Raw genomic sequence first — 21,784 nt, 5'->3', positions numbered from 1 at the left:
TTCTCAGATTTTTGTTTGTTTTCAAAAGCATTTCCTGAACAGCAGTTGCAAAGTCTAAGGCCCGGTTCACATTAGCGTTCGCTATCAGGATTTTCCGGATCGGATCCGGAACGCATACTGTACAAACGGAACGTACGTTCCGCATAGCAATGTAATGTCTATGCGGACGTTCACATGCGTCCGTTCCGTACGTACCGGAGCCGGATCGGATCCGGACTCTTTTCCAACATGCGCTATTTTTTTGGGTCCGGATCTCCGGCCCACGCATCCTGACCGGAGCCTGACCGGAGCCTAAAAGCACCATCCGGAACACAGAAACCAATGGGGAACGGAAGGCACAGAACACACTGCCTACAAAAACCTGACATTCTACCCCACTTCCTATGCGTATCCAAGCGGCCATTTCGGATGGGGACACATGGGCCAAGCATGTCTGGAGTGGAGCAGCAGTGACAGACGTGCTGGAGCTGTTTTGGCAGAATGTCGGAGGTGGAGGTGAGGCCTACAGCGGAGGAACCTGATTCTACAGGTGCACCAGGTGCACCTTCTGCTGACCCCAACATTTTTTTATTTAATTTCGCTATTTTTTGCCCACGGATCCTGATGGCAGCCTGATGGCGTACGGTTCCGATCAGGATCAGGTCCTGATCCGATCAGGATCCGGTCCGTTTGCAAGGCAAAACGCAAGTGTGAATGGGGCCTAACTGTCAAAATTGTGCAGAAGTGAGTAGGGAGGCTGGCTGGTATCATACTATTTTGGCAGTTAAAGTGGACCTGAACTCAGAACGTCCTCTTCGCTCTACAAGATACGCAACAGCATAATAAACTTTCAACTAAAAATGTATTTCTTTGTTACAGCCGATACGAATCCTAAAATAAACCTGCACTGTTTCTACTTCCTGATTCATGTAAGCAGACATATTGTTAACAGCCTGTGCTTTCAAATGGGTTTATCTGCTCATCTGCCATGACAGTCGTGACACAGGGGAGAGATCAAATTACGACTTGTGATTAGACACAAATGAGGGGGGAATAAAATAAGCTAAACTCTCAAATACACAGATAAATAAATTTATCTGTTTTCCTTCTGTCCTGTGTAAGAGTTCAGTTCCACTTTGAGGAGATGAACTAGTCTAAAACTAGTCAGTTCTGTCAGATTTTAACTGCTTACTTTTTTCGATTAGTGGTCTTTTAATAGGAACCTTCAATGAGTGAAGAATGTACATTACAGACTTGGAGTCCTTCTACAGTAGATTATTATTATTGATTTATAAAAGCTCTAACACATTCTGTGGCGGTGTATTTATCAGTAACTGAAAGCACAACTGATTTGCAGTCCAGTGTCCATGTTTCCCTCTGGCCTCTTTCACACTACATGCTGAAGAACTGAAGAGCTTTTTCACAATGCACTGCACTAGGGCCCTGAAGAGGAACTTTTAAGAAGTAGCAGTTTTCTCTGATGCCATGCTGATTTGTTGGATTTTGTGGTTTCCGAAGCCCACACCTGCAACAGTCAGCCTGCCAAGAGAGGGCCAGTGCACATTAAAAAGCGCTGGCGTAATCGCAAACGCTCAGTGCTTTTTGAAGTGATTTTTCTAAGCAACTCTAGGCATGTGCCTAGCGATTTTCTAATCATGGCTAGTGATTTTTGGAGCGTTTGTTATTTTTTGGTACAATAGAGCTATAACTGAACAGCTTCTGTAACAAAAACCCTTTGAAAATCTCTCTGATCTAGTGTTTTTTTAGGGCGATTTTCCACTTTCCTATACTTAACAGTGAGGCCGAATCGACTCAGAAATCAGCAGAAATGCTGCAGGACCCGCGTTTGCGTTAGGGCTGGTTCAGACGGACGCTTGCGGAGCGTCTACCGCAAGCGTTCGGAACGTCGCGGTAAACGCTCCCTTTCAAGTAAATGGGAGCGTTTACACCGAGCTTTTGCGCGCTTTTACCCGAACGCGGCGTTCGAGTCCCGATTTTCGCGAGCGTTCGGGCTGCCCCTGGAAGCGACATGTTGCTTCCAGGGAGCGGCCAACCGCGACGGCTAATGTTCCCCTAGGGGAAGGAAAAAACGTGACCGCATCACGACGCGACCGAAGGCTACTGAAAGCCTGACCGCGCAGCCGCCGCAACGCCCCCCAGACGCGACGCCACGCAGACGTCCGTCTGAACCAGCCCTTAGGGAGAAATTCACATCGCTCTGGTGTGCTTCATCCCATTCAAATACATTAGCCAAGTGCTTTTCACTTGGCACTGCACAGTTCCTGCAGTTAGGTAAGGGCACTCAGACCAGATAAAAATAAAAAAAACATTTGGGGACATACAGTACATGGCCTCAATTCACTAAGCAGTTTAGACTAGTCTACTGATGGTTTTTAGTCTACTGATGGTCAGCTGCATCAAAGGGGAATTCACTATTACCAAATGTTTTAGACCTGTTTTTAGACCTGGTCTAAACCATTTGGTAATTAGGTGGGTAAAGCAGGGGAAATGATCAAAAGATGCAATTGACAAACGAGTAGCTATGACTGACATCCTTCTCTGATGAGCTCTCCTCTGCATACAATTAAACTCCTGCATAATTAATTCAAAAGGTTCAATCTCCACATCGAAAATACCTCACAGAATTACTTTACCAACAGAAATCAGCTAGTCTAATCTCTGTCAGAAAAAGTGGGCGTGGTTACTCCTTGTTTGTCTTTGTGAATTGGGTAATTACTGAATGTATAGACCAGGTCTAAAAACAGGTCTAAAACATTACACCAAACCATCAGTAGGCTAAAAACCCTCTGTAGACTAGTCTAGTCTAAACTGCTTAGTGAATTGAGGCCGACATAGGGACCTATTTTAGTAAGTAAAAAAAAAAAAGGTTTACATATATTTTTGGAGCCCCCTGGAGTTACCTTGTGTGTCGCGCCCTGTCACAATGGACAGCACCACACAAGTGTGAAAGCTCTCTCAGTGAGAGTGGACTTTAAAACAATGCAGATTGGTTTGAGGACGGCGATTTACTTTTGTTGTTGGCTATAGAAGTGACGCCCTCTGTACCATCCTGTGTCAGCTATTGTTCTGCAGAACCCGTCCCTGTATGCATGGTATATGCACTCCTGCCATATAGTACATAGGAAATAAAGCAAAGCTTGACAGCTCTGTCACATTAGCATTCTGAATGGTGGACATTGTTGCTAGGCTTTCATGTTTAATTTGTGGTTTGTTTGTTTAGCTCTTTATGTGTTTGTGTTGGTTTTTATCTGTCTGCACAGCAAGTGTATCAAAGAACCCCCTGTCATTCTGGGCTGCTAGCTCTCGGTATAACATCTGATATCACTTATTCCATTATTGCTCGGCAAATGTTGAACTTTCTGCAATGTGTTTTTTAAGTGTGGAAACACTGATGCACATGCAGCTACCAGATTAGGTTATTTGTCATATTATAAATAGGAAATTAGATTTCCTTATTCTAAAGTTTGGTATGGAATACTTCCCCAGTTCTTGCTGCAGGCCACTTCCTCTCACTACATTCCCTGCAGCAGCACTTCCCTAGTTCTTGCTGCGTGCCACTTCCTCTCACTGCACTCCCTGCAGCAACCCTTCCCCAGTTCTTGCTGCAAGCCACTTGCTTTCTCAGCAGCAACCCTTCCCCCAGTTCTTGCTGCAAGCCACTTGCTTTTTCAGCAGCAACCCTTCCCCCAGTTCTTGCTGCATGCAACTTCCTCTCACTGCTCTCCCTGCAGCAGCACTTCCCCAGTACTTGCTACATGCCACTTCCTCTCACTGCTCTCCCTGCAGCAGCACTTCCCCAGTTCTTGCTGCATGCTACTTCCTCTCTCTGCAGCAACACTTCTCCAGTTCTTGCTGCATGCCACTTCCTCTCACTGCACTCCTGCAGCAACACTTCCCCAGTTCTTGCTACATGCCACTTCCTCTCACTGTACTCCCTGCAGCAGCACTTCCCCAGTTCTTGCTGCATGCCACTTCCTCTCACTGTACTCCCTCCAGCAGCACTTCCCCAGTTCTTGCTGCATGCCTTTTTCTATCCCTGCACTTCCTGCAGCAAGTCTGCAACGCTCAACTCTTCCAGGTGCCATGTTATATAAAGATGTATAGATGAGTTTTCCCCTGCTGGACTTGCTGTCTTTCATAGATGCCCCTGAAGCAGGCGTCATCGTTTACCTTCCCCCCACCCCTGCTCTCCCCTTGGCTGCAATGGCATCACCCAATATACATTGTTAGATGCAGCTCACAGTGAGTCAGGCAGTCTGCCTGGCCAAGCACCCCTCTGGAGAGCACTGTGTAATGTTAATGGAATGGCCGAGTTCTTGTTGGAAGAAACTGCTCATCATTAACAGTGGTGTAAATTAACTTTTGTTTAATCCATTTAAACTGGGGCTACGACAGCCTCTCTACACTGACTAATATGGCTGTTCTCACAGTCCTTTTAAAGCAAAGTATAAACAAGGGAAACAGGTGTTCAAAATGAGAAGCAGTATTTAACGAGGGAGATGCTTTTAGCGCTTTCTGGAGTTCTGCTTTAAACTAGTGTTGGTTGGCGCATGGGGCTGCATTTTGGCTGTATGTAGTCTGACTGCAATCTAGTATTTTATCAGTACAATTCTTAAAGTGGACCTGAACTCTTGCACAGGACAGAAGGAAAGACTAGAGAAATGCACCCTGTAAGTATTTAGAGAGTTTAGCCTGTCTATTTCCTCCTCATCTGTGATTAATCACAACTGTATTTTGATCTCACAGCTATGTCAGCTCAGGAATCTCATCTGCTTCGGCAGGGAAGCTATGTTTTAAACAGAAGATGTTAACCCTCTGTCTGCTTCTATGAAAGCAGGAAGTAGAGACACTGTAGATTTATTGCAGGAATTAGCAGCTGAAACAAAAATGTTTTTCTTTAAAGTTTTTACGCTGTTGCATATCTTTTAAAATCGGAGAGGAAGTTCAGAGCTCAGGTCCGCTTTGTCAGCTTTCCTGATTGAAATAAAAAAAACTCGTTTGTGGCTGCTTATTCCTGCCAGGGCGTAGATTCCAATCTTCCCCGCCGTGTAGTCTCGCCGCTCTCACAGCTCACGCCGCCGTTCACTTTGCTGCACTGTGATATTTGGGAAGTGAAAAAAAGTTTATTGGATTTACAGAAAGTGTGCAATAATTGTTTAAATAAAATTAGGCTACTTATATATTTGTTGTTTTTTTTCTTGAGATAGTATGGCTGACAGCTCCTCTTTAAACAAAAATAGGCAGGTGCATAAATTTGGGCACCACAAAAAAAATGAATGAAATTATGTAGTAGAGCCTCCTTTTGCAGAAATGACCGCCCTTTAAACGCTTCTTGTAGGGTCCAATGAGAGTTTGGATTCTCACTGAAGTTATTTTGGACCATTCCTCTTTACAAAAACATCTCTAGTTAATTCAGGTTTGATGGCTTCCGAGCATGGGCAGCTCTCTAACTCACACCACAGATTTTCAATTATATTCAGGTCTGGGGACTGATATGGCCATTCCAGAATGTTGTACTTTTTCTTCTGCATGAATACCTTAGTGGATTTTGAGCAGTGTTTAGGGTCGTTGTCTTGTTGAAAGTTCCAGCCCCGGCGCAGCTTCAGCTTTGTCACTGATCCCTGGACATTGGTCTCCAGAATCTGCTGATACTGAGTGGAATCCATGTGTCTCTCATGCTGTGTTCTTTTTCCTCCATGCATAACGCCTCTTGTTATGCCCAAATAACTCAATTTTAGTTTCATCAGTCCACAGCACCTTATTCCAAAATGAAGCTGGCTTGTGCACATGTACTTTAGCATACCTCAAGCGGGTCCGTTTGTGCTGTGGGCGGAGAAAAGGCTTTCTCTGCATTACTCCCGCATACAGCATCTACATTTGTAAAGTGCGCCAAATGGTTGAACAATGCACAGTGACTCCATCTAAAGTAAGAGGATGTTGTAGGTCTTTGGTGTTAGTCTGTGGGTTGACTCTTGACTGTTCCCACCATTCGTCGCTTCTGTCTATCTGAGCTTTTTCTTGGTCTGCCACTTCGAGCCTTAACTTGAACTGAGCCTGTGGTCTTCCATTTCCACAATATGTTCCTAACTGTGGAAACAGACAGCTGAAATCTATGAGACAGCTTTCTGTATTCTTCCCCTAAACCATGATAGTGAACAATCTTTGTCTTCAGGTCATTTAAGAGTTGTTTTGAGACCCCCATGTTGCTACTCTTCAGAGACAATTAAAAGAGGAGGGAAACAACTGACCCCCCTTAAATACTCTGATAATTGGATTCACCTGTGTATGTAGGTCAGGGGTTACTGAGCTTACCAAGCCAATTTGAGTTCCAATAATTAGTTCTAAAGGTATTGGAACCAATAAAATGACAACAGTGTCCAAAGTTATGCACCTGCCTAATTTTAATATTGTAACAACCAACGATTTATACTGGAAAATCATAAAGATTGGTTGTCCAAAATTTTCGCATCCCACTGTATATACTTTGTGAAGCTCTGTGGATAATGTTGGCGATATACAAATACTAAATAATTATAATAAAAGGGTCCAGTGCTGTCCAGTCCAGAAAGAGTTAATACTACCACCACCACTTGAGAAGTGTCTGTGACAGCCTATGGGAAACGTTCATGCTATGCCGGGTCAGTGTTTTCTGTCTTTTCCTGTTGCCCAGTATTAGAACAGGAATAAAAGCACAGGCCTAGCTGATTGCATAGCTACATGAGATCTTCTGTATGCAAGGCACACTTGGTGTTCCACATCAGTGAATAGCCCGAGGGATCAGGTTACCCCAGCCAATTAGAAAGTTAAATGCTTCTCTTGTGAATGAGCTGTGTTTCCTGGCAAGTGACTGAGAGCCGCTGCTTCTCTAGTTACAGTCCTCCTGTACACTCCAGCTGAGCGCTGCAGCCACCGCTGTCCCCTGACCTTGGGAGGTGAGAGGTCAGCTGGTTACAGCCGCCCTGTACACTCCAGCTGTGCGCTGCAGCCACCGCTGTCCCCTGACCTTGGGAGGTGAGAGGTCAGCTGGTTACAGCCCTCCTGTACACTCCAGCTGTGCGCTGCAGCCACCGCTGTCCCCTGACCTTGGGAGGTGAGAGGTCAGCTGGTTACAGTCCTCCTGTACACTCCAGCTGTGCGCTGCAGCCACCGCTGTCTCCTGACCCCAGGAGGTGAGAGGTCAGCTGGTTACAGTCCTCCTGTACACTCCAGCTGAGCGCTGCAGCCACCGCTGTCCCCTGATCTTGGGAGGTGAGAGGTCAGCTGGTTACAGCCCTCCTGTACACTCCAGCTGTGCACTGCAGCCACCGCTGTCCCCTGACCTCAGCAGAGGAGAGGTCACAGCTGGTTACAGTTCTCCTGTACACTCCAGCTGTGCGCTGCAGTCACCGCTGTCCCCTGACCTCAGAAGGTGAGAGGTCAGCCAATTACAGCCCTCCTGTACACTCCAGCTGTCCGCTTTAGCCACCGATGTCTCCTGACCCCAGGAGGTGAGAGGTCAGCTGGTTACAGTCCTCCTGTACACTCCAGCTGTGCACTGCAGCCACCGCTGTCCCCTGACCTTGGGAGCGGAGAGGTCAGCTGGTTACAGTACTCCAGTACACTCCAGCTGTGCGCTGCAGCCACCGATGTCTCCTGACCCCAGGAGGTGAGAGGTCAGCTGGTTACAGTCCTCCTGTACACTCCAGCTGTGCGCTGCAGCCACCGCTGTCCCCAGACCTTGGGAGGTGAGAGGTCAGCTGGTTACAGCCCTCCTTGTACACTCCAGCTGTACGCTGCAGCCACCGCTGTCCTCTGACCTCAGGAGAGGAGAGGTCAGCTGTTACAGTCGTCCTGTACACTCCAGCTGTCCGCTGCAGTCACCGGTTTCCCCTGACCTCAGGAGAGGAGAGGTCACAGCTGGTTACAGTCTTCATGTACACTCCAGCTGGTTACAGTCCTCCTGTACGCTGCAGTCACCGCTGTCCCCTGACCTTGGGAGGTGAGATGTCAGCCGGTTACAGTCCTGTACACTCCAGCTGTCCGCTGCAGCCACCGCTGTCCCCTGATCTCGGGAGGTGAGAGGTCAGCCAATTACAGTCCTCCTGTACACTCCAGCTGTCCGCTGCAGTCACCGCTTTCCCCTGATCTCAGGAGAGGAGAGGTCACAGCTGGTTACAGTCCTCCTGTACACTCCAGCCGTGCACTGCAGCCACCACTATCCCCTGACCCCAGGAGGTGAGAGGTCAGCTGATTACAGTCCTGTACATTCCAGCTGTGTGATGTAGCCACCGCTGTGCCCTGACCTCATGAGGTGAGAGGTCAGCTCCTTTTAGGGGTCCTTTTTATTTGCCTGTAGTTCATTTAACAAATTGAACGCTTTATGGCAAGTTTGACCATTTCTGCTCCGAAGGGTGATCGATAACGTCCATTCCATTCTCTTTATTTTTGTTGAACTTCCTAAAGTGCCAAAATAGGGGAGACATTATTAAACAAAGTTACACGGACACTACGGCGTTAAACAATGGTACACAAAATAGTGACGCCATTAATCAATGGTGTACTAATTGCAAGGTAGGGATAAGTATAGCAGACAAGTCATTGAGTCCATATGGTGGTGGGGAAGAGAACACAGGTAGGAGGGCCCTGCTAAATAGGCTTATACTGTAAGGGGAAAGGGAGAGACATGTAAGGGCGGGGGGTGCAAGTCCCCAGGAGGAGGTTTGAGCTATGATGATGGTGGGTAAGCAATGGTGAAAAGATGGGTCTTTAAAGCCTGACTCATTGAATTAAAGGTTGGTGCAAGCTTGATGGTGGGGTGGAGGGGGAGGGTCCATAGAGTAGGGGGCTCTCTGGAGATGTCCTGGAACCTCATGATTGGGCAAGTGATCGAGGGGTGGAAATGCGTAATTAGATGGATGGGTGTAGAGAGCGGGTTGCGGAGTATCTCTGGATAAATATGTGCAGTACTACGGTGACTTGAGGAAGAGATGGGGTGGCCAGCGGACGATCAGAGCGGCCTGTGAGGACGGGTGAGGGAGCCAATTGCCTAAAGGGGGCAGGAGGAAGACCTAGGTAAGTATAAATGATTTAGCCAATTCCATCTCAGGTTTCTTTTAGGCCAGGGTTACAATTACCAGATTTGCATGCGTTTTCCGTTATGCGCTGTGGGGAAACACATGAGATTCCTATTAAAACAATACCCGTGTTCTGGCACCTCTGCTGATCTATTTGACTGCAGCAGTGTCTGAATAACACCAGAAACAAGCATGCAGCTAAGCTTGTCTGACAATCTGACAATGTCAGAAACACCTGATCTGCTAAATGCTTGTTCAGGGTCTATAGGTGCGTACACACTCCGTATTGTAACAAACGAAGGGTCCGTCAGACCCTCCTGCGGGGCAGTCGTTCTGCCAACAATAGTACGCGAGTAAAGGCTGTCGGCAGACTGAGAAGACCAGACAGTTCAGTCTGCCAACAGCCTGTACTCACTTACTACTTTCAGCAGAACGACCGCCCCGTTGGAGGGTCTGACGGACCCGTCGCTTGTTACAATACTGCGTGTGTACGCACCTTATGGCTAAACGTATTAGAGGCAGAGGATCAGCAGGACTGCCAGGCAACTGGTATTGCTTAAAAGGAAATAAGTATGGCAGCCTCCATATACCCCTCACTTTAGTTGTCCTATAACTCACCTGGCCATTGCAGCCTTTAGAGCAGAACTTCCAGCTTAGAAGGGGAAAGTGTAAGAAGATGAAACGCAGCATATAACACATCAGAATGTAGAGTGTGGCCAGGTGAGTTAACCCCCACATACCTTGCTCTCGCCTCCTGCACACAGCACAAGGCGAAGCAGGTCATTTCAGCGCACGCTCTTCACCGCGCTACACCTGGCCTGGGCGCCACCATAGACTTAAAGTGAACCAGAGATGAAGCACCCTCATGTATTTTACCATATATATCAGTGGGAATATTAGAGAAAACACCTACCCTGCTCTCTGTTTCATTATTTACTGTTCAGATTGCTTCTTAGCAGCCCTGGTAAAATCCCCGACTGAGCATTCAGTCTGGCTTTGCTATAATGACTCAGCTATAATGATTCCTGAGCAGATCCACAAGGGGGCAGGCTTGGGCTTGAAAAAACAGCACAGAAGACAGACTCAGCTATAAAGATTCCTGAACAAGGCCAGACTGAATGCTCAGTCTGGGATTTTATCAGGGGTGATAAGACGCAATCTGAACAGTAAATAATGAAACAGAGAACAGGGTAGAAGTTTCCTCTAAAGCTGGGCATACACGGTGAGTTTTTCCTTATCAATCGAGCCGCTGATAGCTTGATTGATAATATCCAACGGGTCCGATCACTGCGCGGATCAATTCCCCGCTCGATCCCCGTGTGTGGACAATAGCAGGGTATCGAGCGGAAGATAAGGAAGCGCCCGCAGGGACGAGCGGGAATCGATCCGGGCGGCCGCGGGGACGCGGCAGGAGTCGATCCGGCGTGTATTCCCAGCATAATGTTCCCACTGATATATATGGTAAAATACACGAGGGTGCTTAGTCTCTGGTTCACTTTAATGTTATGTCTTTGGCCGTGCAGCAGTGTAATTGCCGGTGATCGCCAGACCCTGAATTACTTCTACTTCTGAGTTGCTACAACTAGGAGGAGAAATAGTATTCAAAGTGTAACTGTCGGGCAGAACATCAAAAATCAATTCTTTATTTTTATCTGGTAAACAAGTAATAAGGATGCTAACCAGGCAATCCAAAAGTTAAAATCACTATTACTTTTCTTTTGATGATCATCCCCTGGTTTACCCGACTTATTTGGTAGACACAAAATTTGGTACACAAAAAGGAAGTTGTCCTTTTTTGCTTCTCTATTTCCCCTCAGACTTAATTAATCCCGCCTGATTGGCTGAAGCCTCTTTCCCTCCAGTTTTCCCTCTGTTCCTCTCTGATTGGCCAGAATTTCTCATGCGGAGACAATGCACTTTCTATAGTGAAGAGCGGGCAATGCATACAGAATCAGGCAGAGGAGAGTAAGGGAGGAAAGGACGTCAGTATTGGCTTCAAAATAGCCACAGTTAAAATGGGAAATGCTAAGGATTTTCTCTTTTGTTACTGTGAAAAAAAAAATCATATTTATCTACTTATGTGTTTTTTGTTCGGCGATAGCATGGCTGACAGCTCCTCTTTAAGAGAAGAATACTCTCCCATAGGAGAATAAAGGCAGCACTAAAGGCACCTCCCTCTCCACATGTAAAATAAACAGAGCTTTTCCTAGAGGCTGGTACACTTGAGATGGATTGTCTTTCAGCAAACAGTATAAACATCTATAAAGATCCTAGAAAAGAGATTTGTAATAGAGGAAAACATGGGTGAAAGTGTATAAAATATTCATGTTGCCAGTTAAACATTTGGCTCCTCTTGTAAGCCAAAGTAAACACTAGATGGTCAATTAGCTCAGTGGTGCTGCTGCCTCATGCTTTCTAGCGTTTTCCAGTCAGCCATGCTGAAATGGGAAGACTCGCAGGAAGTGTCTGCCAAGCAACACACAGAAGGCAGGGAGCAGGTGAGGAGACATCTCTATGGGGAGAGCAACACCAATTCTGCTGAACCCTCTCCATCACAGCTGGGAGAAACCTTCATTGGTTGGTAAAAGGTTGCAATTCTGAAACTGAATTGCTGTTTCTGCAGAGTGGGACTCACTGCCTTTGCTAGACTCATTGCCTTTGTCTATGATGATCAGCGCAAGAAACCAATCTTCATAATCCACCACACCGATATAAAACGCACTCACCAGCTCCTCTGATCATACAAAATGATCATATACGCTCAGTCAATAACCATCCCTTTCCTTCCGATCAATATTGGTCCGCTTCCTCCTCCTCTTCATAAGCTCATTAGCAACATGAAACATATAAACTGCTCCACATAGCGTAATCCAATTTCAATAAGTTGATTCCTCTTTAAAATCGAGTAAAAACACACTCACGTGTTAACCATGTATGTCCATAACAGGCATACAGGTGAGCGCAGATTTGGAGGCAGTGGACTAAAGACGGCCGTTCGCTCCACGCAACCCCGCCAATGTCCGCAAACACCTCCGCCTCGCCGGCTCTCCTGTAGCTCCTCCCCGACCGGTTTCGTCCACGTGACTTTCTCAAGAGGTTCCTTCCGAGGTGTTTGTGGACATCGACGGGACGGCGGGGTTGCGTGGAGTGAACGGCCGTCTTTATTCCGCTGCCAAATCTGCGCTTACCTGTATGCCTGTTATGGACATACATGGTTAACACGTAAGTGTGTTTTTACTTGATTTTAAAGAGGAATCAACTTATTGAAATTGGATTACGCTATGTGGAGAATTTTATATGTTTCATGTTGCTAGTGAGCTTATGAAGAGGAGGAGGAAGCAGACCAATATTGATCGGAAGGAAAGGGATTGTTATTGACTGAGCGCATATGATCATTTTGTATGATCAGAGGAGCTGGTGAGTGCGTTTTATATCGGTGTGGTGGATTATGAAGATTGGTTTCTTGCGCTGATCATCATAGACTATTTTGAGGAAGATTGAGAACAGAGCATCAATTAAAGGGATACTTAAGTCTGGGCAAAAAAATGATAAGTAGGTAAGAAGGCTGCAATAGTCGCATAGGGGGTGCTATTGTGGCTGGGAACGCGAACAATCACTCGCGTTCCCATGCCTGTCGGCCGGTGACGGCGAAACCTGGAAGTCGTCGCCGGCGGGTCCGGGAGCATCGGAGCGGAGCTGCGAGGGCACCGATCAGCTGCAGGGGGCTGAGGGACGCCCCAGGTGAGTTAAACTCATTTTTTTGCCCAGACTTAAGTATCCCTTTAAGGATCGGCAACAATTGGGAGTGGATTGAATTGAAGAGTGTATGGCATTGCGCATAGGACTTTTTTCTAATTTTTAAGGATAATAGGATGACACCATACTAGCTTCAATATAATTAGGTCAATACAGGTAGTCCCCGATTTACGAAAGACCCGCCGATATGAACGGATTAGATTCTGTGTTTCCGTGGGAACAAGTAAAAAAAACAAAACTATTTTTCAATTTGGACTTGTAGTTTTTGAGAAAATAGATTGATTTTTTTTTTTCAAAGAAAAATGGTTTTTAAACTTGTATAAGCAGGTACAGAGGGCAGAGGTGAAACAGAGGGGGACACTGGAGGCACAGGGGTGGTACAGGGGACAGAGATGGCACTGTGTTCTGACTTAAAGGGAACCTAAACTTAAACCAATCCGAAACAGTCTGTATGCATGTTGGATTATTCTGGCTCTGTACAAGTTAACAAGCTGACACATCATTGCATTCCAGCGGTTCTGGAGGTGTGTTTAGCTTCTAAGGCCCTGTTCATACTGTCAGCGTTTGCAGAACGCATAGAAAAGCAAAGAAAACGCAAGTTGAAAAACGCATGTGTTTATATGCGTTTTTCTTGCGTTGTGTATTGCGTTTTTGAATGTTGAAAGGAAGTGCGTCACACAGGAAACAATGGGAAACGCAGAGGGAAACGTACGCTAAAACGCAATAGTATGATTTGTTTGATACGCGTCCATAGACTTTGATTGCGTCAGTTTCTGTGCGTGACGCACAGAACTGCGTGCAGCAATGCGGATGAGAAACGCATGCGTCTCATACGCATACATGTAACCGAGGCCATTACAAAACATAAGCAGCAGTTCCTATGCGCAAAGTCTGCCCGTACGCGTTCTGTAAAAACGGCTAGGAACGCGCATAGTCTGAACAGGGCCTTAGGGCAACAATGGTTAATTTGCATATATTCAGCAGTGGTGCATTGTGGGAGACCTCTCGGAGCTCACTCCAACCTGAATTAATCGCAAATTCTTTCTGTTTTAAGAAAGCAAATTTTTTTCCTAAACTGAGAAGAAAATGGATGTTTCCTTTTAATACCAGTTGCCTGATTCTCCTGCTGATCCTGTGTCTCTAATACTTTCAGCCATTGCCCCTTAAAGAGAACCCGAGGTGGCTTTGTATAACGTTAGTGGGGCACACTAACACCAGCCTCTGTTGCCCCATGGTGTGTGTCAAAGACCCCCCTGCTCGCCGCTATACCCCCGCAATGCTGGCGACACGCAGCGTGTCGCCAGCACAATGTTTACCCTAGCGCTGTCTGTCAGCGCCGCTCCGCCGCCTCCTCCGCATCGCCGCTACCCGCCCTCGTCCCTTCCCTCACGCTGATTGGAGGGAAGGGACGAGGGCGGGTAGCGGCGATGCGGAGGAGGCGGGGGAGCGGCGCTGACAGACAGCGCTAGGGTAAACATTGTGCTGGCGACGCGCTGCGTGTCGCCAGCACTGCGGGAAGGATAGCGGCGAGCAGGGGGGTCTTTGACACACACCATGGGGCAACAGAGGCTGGTGTTAGTGTGCCCAACCAGCCTCTGTGCCCCACTAACGTTATACAAAGCCACCTCGGGTTCTCTTTAACAAGCAGGCAGCAGATCAGGTGCTCTGACTGAAGTCAGACTGGATTATCTGCATGCTTGTTTCAGGTGTGTGATTCAGCCACTACTGCAGACCAAGAGATCAGCAGGACTACCAAGCAACTGGTATTGTTTAAAATGAAACATCCATATCCCTCTGTTTAGGTTCCCTTTAAGAACAGATTCAAGTTAACGAACGAACCTACAGTCCCTATCTCGTTCGCTAACCGGGGACTAACTGTATAGCAGAAGGTATTTGCAATAATTCAGCCATAAAGTGCACCTAGTGGTGCCCATACATGGTACAATTTTTTCATTCTTTTCTATCAGATAATTTCATTCGATTATTCCATCAGATCAAAAATAAAGATTTTTCCAACATGTCCGATCAAATTTTTATTGATAAAAAAAACGGGATAATCGTTCGAATTTCTTGATCAAAACAAAAATTATTTTGGACTTCAACTGGATTCGATCATTTTGGTCAAAAAAAGTGAAAATCAAAGGTTTCTATTGTACCGTATATCAGTACCATTAGACATAAAATGTATACACACCTGGGGCTTCCTCCAGCCCCCTCCAGGCTGATCGCTCCCTCACTGTCCTCCTGCACCGCCTGTATCCTTAGCAATTCAGCCCGGAAAGTCCTTCAATCGGGGTTAGCCGGCGCAGGCACAGAACGCTACAGGCAATGAGAGTGCGACAGGGACGCGCGCAGCAAGGCATGTGTAGCACACCCCAGACCGAAGGGCTTTCCTGGCTAAAATGAGGAGGATCCAGGCAGCACACAGGAGGACGACAAGGGAACTGACCCGTCTGGAGGGAGCTGGAGAAAGCCCCAGATATGTATAAATTTCTCCCTAAATCCTCCTTAAGGTCCCCTTTAAGCAAGCAGCTGTTTCCAATGATGCATCACTTCTGAATATGCAACTGATCTCTTTATGCTCCTGAAGCCAGGCTCACATCCAGAACCGCTGGTGTATTTATAAGCCATAGACTTACTATTTTACAGAGCCACATCAATCCGACGTTCTCGGTCACCATGAGCTACCACACTAGTCTAATGTGCAAACACAGATTGTAAGCCTTAAAAGCCACATCTTTACTGCTGGCAGGTGCATCACTGTATAAAGTTTGCCTGTTGAGTGGTCCGAAGTGAGCAGAAACAACACCTAGCCTCCCAGAGCGCTCTGGGGCAGAAGACTGCTTAACTAAATAGCCTAGGCAAAACATCACTGGGAGGGCAGGGATTAAATACCAATAGACAGCAATATATACATATAGGAAGTGTTTCTGATGCTAAAAATAGGATAATTAACATAAAACTGGGTATACTGAATAACGTATTACATATTACTACACGCGTTTGTGGTGTCTCCAAGTACATGGGCACAGCCATATCTGCTCTTTTTTATTTTTCTCCCGTAGCCATATCTGCTTTTTATTTTTCCCAGTAAACTATCAGCTGTGCCAACACACTTTGTCCCAGCTATAGATTTGGCTTCATCAGAGCCCTCCTGTTGTTGGGAAAGTATTTTTTTATTTACCAATGAATACTTTAATAGTTCAATCATCATAAATGCATTGTAAGTAGTCTAGTCATGACATTATAAGAACACCGCAAGAACAAACAAATACCACCTCACACCACATACCTCATACATTCTCTCTACCACAAGCTCTCTCATGCAACCTTCCCCAAGCTCCACCCCCTCCCCAAGCTCATTGCATAACCAGGATAAGCTCACATCTGTCCACTGACAAACAGCAGAAAGAAACCATGTCAGCTTCAGCGTGCAAGAGTCACAGAGCAATCGGTTGCACAGATTTCAAGCTAAAATTTAAAAAAATAAAAATGCTCGTAGACTGGTGTTCCTAATAGGCCGTGGATGCCTGCTAATCATTCCAATCACACACTCTCATCGGCTGGTCATCAGCCAGACCAGACCGGCCTCTGCATGAAGAATGACAAACCGGTAAGGGCACAGCTGCAGTTAAAATACTCTACAGGATACAGAAATTGGGGAAAAGCCCCCAGCCCCTCTCTTTACTCCCTGCTGCAGAGCACAAGCAGGGAATTGACAGAGATAGCTCCTCCCTGGCTGCCTCCTGTAAGGGATGACCTCAGCCCCTCCCTTTACTCCCTGCTGCAGAGCACAAGCAGGGAATGGGCAGAGATAGCTCCTCCCTGACTACCTCCTGTAAGGGATGACCTCAGCACCTCCCTTTACTCCCTGCTGCAGACCACAAGCAGGGAATTGGCAGAGATAGCTCCTCCCTGGCTGCCTCCTGTAAGGGATGACCCTCAGCCCCTCCCTTTGCTCCATGCTGCAGACCACAAGCAGGGAATGGGTAGAGATAGCTCCTCCCTGGCTGCCTCCTGTAAGAGATGACCCTCAGCCCCTCTTGTTCTTTGCTGCAGAGAACAGGCATGGAGTGGGCAGAGATCGCTTCTCCCTGACTGCCTCCTGTAAGGGATGACCCCCAGCCCCTCCCATTTGCTCCATGCTGCAGAGAGCAAGCAGGGAGTGGGTAGAGATAGCTCCTCCCTGACTGACTGCTGTAACATAATAGGATGGGGGATGGAGTTTGACCTGAACACGGCCTGCTGTTTTAGCCCAGCCACACACTGACACAAGGAGAAATAATACACATTAAAAAAAAATGCAGAAAACTGTTTATAAGAAATTCACAAAATGCCATGAAAATAATGCTATATTCCACACAGAATGCATACAAACAAAGCCTGTACCAGCATTGTTAACAATAGTAAATACAATACGATAAATAGTACATTTTACTGGATAACCTCTTCAACTGATTCCTGCCACAGTAATCACTGACGCTAGGAAAAGGTCTATAAACAGAAACAATTCCGTGCTTTATGGCTCATTGCCAATTGTAAAAGCAGTTATGAAAGGCTCAGGCATGCGTCACAAACATTATGACAGTCCAAGACAGGTCGCAATAAAACACTTTCACTCTGCGATAACATGGTCAATGTCCAACGGTGTTATATGGCTTGTTACTGCTATACCGGGCCTTGTACCAAGAGCAGTGCTGGGTGGCTGCAAAGCCTAGAAAGCAGGCCTGCTGATACAGACTAGATCTAAAAGGCCAACAATCTACAGACATCGCAGATCTCTAAAGCGTTACTCCATACAGCAAAATTACCTTCTTAATACAAAGTACCGGTATTTGCAACTATTCAGCCCTATGTGAGCACACAACAACCAAAAACTCCCATGATGCAGCATTGCTGAACAGGCAAAAGATGGGCAGAACTTTGCCTTGCAGTGCTGGGTCCCCGATTTGAATATTCTCCTAATGTCTGCATGGGTTTTCTCCCACATTCCAAAAACACACACAGATAAGTGAACTGGCTTCCCCATATAATATAGCATTGTTACAGTACCCCTGAACTGGGTGCTGCTGAACATACCGTTAATGGTTTTACCTGTTATGCTGTGACATGTCACAGCACCATCCTCACCCTCCAGCACCACTTGTCCCACGCTCTGCTTAGCCGTAATATGCGATTGAGCAAAAGGCGATGGAAGGGACCACAAGCAGTGCAAACAATGGAATCGGTGGGAGGTATTGGCGTCGCTGGGGTTGGGAAGAGCCATCCGGAAGATTACTCGTTGTTTGGGCATCGGGTGTTGTCAGGTGCCTTACACACGTCTTATTGTCGGCTGAGGCAATAGTTAATCGGCCACCTCAACTGACTTAAAATGAACCTGAGACGAGGAGAAATAAAAGTTTTGTACATACCTGGGGCTTCCTTTAGCCTCCTCCGCGCAGATTGCTCCCTCGCTGCGGTCCAAAGCCTCCCATAGCAGCCAGTCGGGCGTACAACGCATGCGCAGCCCGGCCACGAGCACCCGCTCCTGTCGTCGGGAACGTTCTATAATCCAAACATTTGTGTAGTGCTTTTTTCCTGTCGCACTCAAAGCGCTCAAGAGCTGCAGCCACTGGGACGCGCTCAAGAGGCCCCCCTGCAGTGTTAGGTAGTCTTGCCTTGAACTCCTTACTGAATAGGTACTTGATCTAGCCAGGATCCGAACCCTGGTCTCCCATGTCAAAGGCAGAGACGTTAACCAGTACACTATCCAGCCACCACTATGCCTGCACAGTACTGCTACACAGGCGCAGAACACTCCCATCTGTAGAAGAGAAACAGGCGAGTGCACTTGGCCGCACTGCGCATGCGCCGACTGGCTGCCGAGAACCTGGCGGCTACCAGAGGATCTAGGAGGCTTTGCACCACGGCAAGGGAGCGATCTGCACGGAGGGGGATGGAGGAATCCCCAGGTATGTATGAAACTTAATTCCCCTCGTTTCAGGTACACTTTAAATCAGGCATGCGTACAAGGCTTAAAGTGGTCTGACACTCCGCATTTCTTCTTTCCTCTAAAGGATTACTTACAGACTTAAACCTAGCACAAACCTAGCACAAACCTAGCACAAAATGCATTCAAACAGTTAAACACAGCACTTTGTTGTGTAGTGGAAAGCCATTTTAGCATATGATCCCTATCTGAAGGAGGAGATAACATTATCTTTTGTTAACATTCCTCAGTTGTTACATTCTTAGCTGTGCCGAAAAAAGGAGCCCACTCTCTACTTCAAGCACGCACACAGTTGGCAAGAGCACACTGGAAATTTTATAAAAATATTTTAAAAGCAGCGATGAATAAAATGCAATGGCAGCTTTCAGAGCAGATAAACTGTACTTTGGGAGCTTGTAATTTGTAAATGTACAACAATATCACTTGTGCACAGATGCAAATAAGGTAACTGTAGGAAATAAAAAGTAGGAAAACAAATGTTTATTGAATTATGTCAGAGATTTATCTCACTGGGGGGGGGGGGGACAGATGGCAAAATATTCTTCATGTACAGACGGTGGTTGTTAAGCTGGCCACAAACCAAGCTATATTGCCATTAAACAGAAGCTGTGAGGATGACAGCAGGTACTGCTGCCAGGAGCCATGAGGTGCTGTGCAATGCCAACTTTATCAGGATGAAACACAAGAGTCAACATATTGGCACAGATTTCTGTAACTCAGCATAGGAGTTACAAATGTCTGATGTGATAATGAAAGGATTCCACATTTGCCAACTGTAGCAGGCAGCTTGTTGGAGTGGCCAGGCAAAGAGGCCAATTATCTCCCCTTCCGTTACTGTGCAGGGAGATCAGACTTCACAGAGTGACTCAGACAAGGCTGGCTTCTCCCACTGGCGTAATTCTGCGCTGTTTACTACCAAAGTGCCTCCTGGCAGTACACAGTCTCGTCCTAGTAACCCAGCATGCTTTGTAAGCTTACACAGTGACTGTCTCTACTAAACATTCATCTACAAAAGGCTATGAAACTCTTATGACTTCTCTTAAATTGCATTCCCAGAATGAAATAATGAAAAGCAGCTCACTTAAAATTATAAGGCAAAAACACAGATAGGCCCATATGCAAATAACTATTTCTCCTAGGTGATATTTTCACAATCCAGCAATAACATCCCATTTAAGCCACCAGCAAACAAGAAAATAATCAGATCATGTTCACAGTACAGTACTTTTTTTTTTTCAATTGCAGAGTGCTAAAAAGTTGTTTTACAAACAAGATAAATTATCTCCTAGGAGCAACCTTAGGAGAAAAAGTGAATTGCATATGGCCCATAGGCCCTTCTTCAATTCACATTTCTCCAATGTTTTCTCCTGGGAGATCATTTTTCATCTTCCGTTTAGAATTACTTTTCAGCACTCAGCAATTGAGAAAGAACTGTACCAAAAAGTAAATGAAGAAGCATAGTGGTGGTCGTGTCTAGGAGAACTCATGGAGAAGCATGTGATCAGTTTGGTCAAGTGATATATACAAGTCTCTGATTGCTAGTCATGATCATGTGCTGAAGCAGGATGGGATCACTGAAAGTCAGAGCATTGCAAATCTATCAGATGGTCAAACAAATCACATGCTTCTCAATGAGTTCTCCTAGACTTGACCATCTTAGTGGCGTTCTGTACCTGGCTTTCATACAACCAGGGCTGGGGAGTCGGTACAAAAATGTTCCGACTGCAACTCAGATTGCTCAGTTTATGAAACCACGACTAACTCCGGGTACCCAAAATGGCTCCGACTCCTTAGTCTAACAGTTAACAGGGCTGTGGATTTTGTACAAAAATAATCCGACTCTCTCCCGACTCCTCAGCTTATGAAACCACGACTCCAACTCCGACTCCGGGTGCCCAAAATTGCCCCGACTACGAGACTCCGACTCCACAGCCCTGGATACAACTCTGGCACTTTATTTGGCCTGAGGAAGTGGGCACAGATGCACGAAACGTGCTGCCTGTGCTTATTACAGTTCATGTTTATATGTGCTTGTCAATATTAAGGTAAGCCTTATCTATTTTTAGCTATTTTTAACTCTGTTTTATCTACTTCTGGGCTCCTCCTACTCCCTTTGCGTGATGCAAAATTTGCACTGGGGCCCAGAGCACCTAAGCTACACTACTGGAGATATGCATCTCAATCTCCAAGTCTACCATAAAGAGAACACAAAGCAAATACAGAGGATTCACCACACGGTATAAATCCTACTAAGATTATAAATCAGATGTTTGGATGTTTGTTAATCACACAGCAATGGCTGAACGGATTTGAATGAAATTTGGCACACACATAGTACATTACCTGGAATAACATATCGGATACTTTTTATTCCGATAACCAAAAAGGTGGCGAATACAAATTTCACTGGGAAAATGTAAACAGCAGCCATTCTTACACGGTTAATGGCAGGGTTCTCAAACTTTGCACAGTTGGTCACTGGGTGACTGGGATTAATACTCAGAAAAGTGGGTGGAGCCTGAGGGCTCGTTTCCACTATTGCGGTGCGGAATTGCCTGGATTCCACCACTGATGAAATCGCATGCGGATGCAATTCCCCATGCGTTTTTTGCCACGAATTCGCATAGGTGAGGGTATATGCGATTTTAACCATGTCACTGCCTGTGTGAATTTACATTGGTACCTATGCGAATTCGCGGCAAAAAACGCATGGGGAAAACGCATGCGATTTCCCTATTAAATACATTGCATGCAATTCGCATGCGATTCGCATGCATTCCACTTCTGCGGCTCTTTTGTGCGTTTTTTCACCGCTGAAAAAAAAACACACCTCAACAACGCTACAGTGGAAACAGGCCCATCCACTTGCATTACATGTGCGAATCCGCATGTATTGGACGCATGCGGATTCGCGATAGTGGAAACGAGCCCTAAAAAAGCCAATCAAAATTCAACTTGTGATTTTCAGGGGGAATATGTAATTGCT

General features: G+C 46.2%; 1 protein-coding gene across 1 annotated transcript in view; it reads right to left on the bottom strand.

Annotated features, from left to right (window-relative positions):
* ATRN (attractin) overlaps window positions 1-21,784 on the bottom strand; it is a 263,895-nt gene that overhangs the window by 204,346 nt on the left and 37,765 nt on the right. The gene's annotated exons all lie outside the window — the stretch shown is intronic.

This window comes from Hyperolius riggenbachi, chromosome 1, assembly GCF_040937935.1.
Source record: "Hyperolius riggenbachi isolate aHypRig1 chromosome 1, aHypRig1.pri, whole genome shotgun sequence".
Classification (NCBI taxonomy): Eukaryota; Metazoa; Chordata; class Amphibia; order Anura; family Hyperoliidae; genus Hyperolius; species Hyperolius riggenbachi.
The sequence above is the reverse complement of the archived record's forward strand: the minus strand, read 5'-3'. Positions and strand labels throughout refer to the sequence as shown.